Raw genomic sequence first — 915 nt, forward strand, 5'->3', positions numbered from 1 at the left:
CAGAGTAATATATCATATGGTCATCTGTCTCAAAATGCCCCATTCCAGTCCATCTCATCTCTCCAATGCCTAATAGGTCAATATTTATGCGTTCCATTTCTTTCTTAACAATTTCTAATTTTCCTACATTCATGGGTCTCACATTCCATGTTCCAATCACTAGGGTCTCCTTAGAACTGTTCCTCCACCTTTCTATTTCCATACTTGATAGGTCTACATAGGTTGCCCTTTCTGTTAATCTGCATGTGTTGTGCTTTGGGTTTTCAGAGGCCTGCTATTTCAGAAGTGGGTTGCCAATCCTTCTTCCTAGTCTGTCTTAACCTGAACATTCCCATTAAGACAGACTAGATGGATTTACAAGCGAATTTTATGAAACGTTTAGAGAAGAACTGCACCATTTCCATATAAACTATTTTAAAAAAAATAAAACATCATCGAACACTCCTTGATTCATTCTATGAAGCAAACATAGCCTTGATACCAAAACCAGGAATGGACACCACCAAAATAGAAAACTATAGGCCAATATCTCTTATGAACTTAGATGTAAAAATCCTGAATAAAATATTGGCCAATACAATATAACGATACATCAAAGAAATAATCCATCATGACCAAGTGGGATTCATAACAGGCATGCAAGGATAGTTCAAAATAAGAAAAACCATTAATGTAATTCATCATATTAATAAAGCAAAGAACAAGAACCACATGATACTATCAATTGATGCAGAAAAGGCCTTTGCCAAAATCCAACACCCTTTCCCGAAGAAAACACTCAACAAAATAGGACTAGAGGGGAATTTCTTCAGTATAGTAAACAGTATTTATGAAAACCAGAGACCTAACATTATTCTCAATGGAGCGAGGTTAAAGGCATTCCCTTTAAGAACAGGAACTAGGCAAGGATGCCCA

This window comes from Elephantulus edwardii, unplaced genomic scaffold (assembly GCF_000299155.1).
Source record: "Elephantulus edwardii isolate Elephantulus edwardi_28Jun2011 unplaced genomic scaffold, EleEdw1.0 scaffold00111, whole genome shotgun sequence".
NCBI lineage: Eukaryota > Metazoa > Chordata > Mammalia > Macroscelidea > Macroscelididae > Elephantulus > Elephantulus edwardii.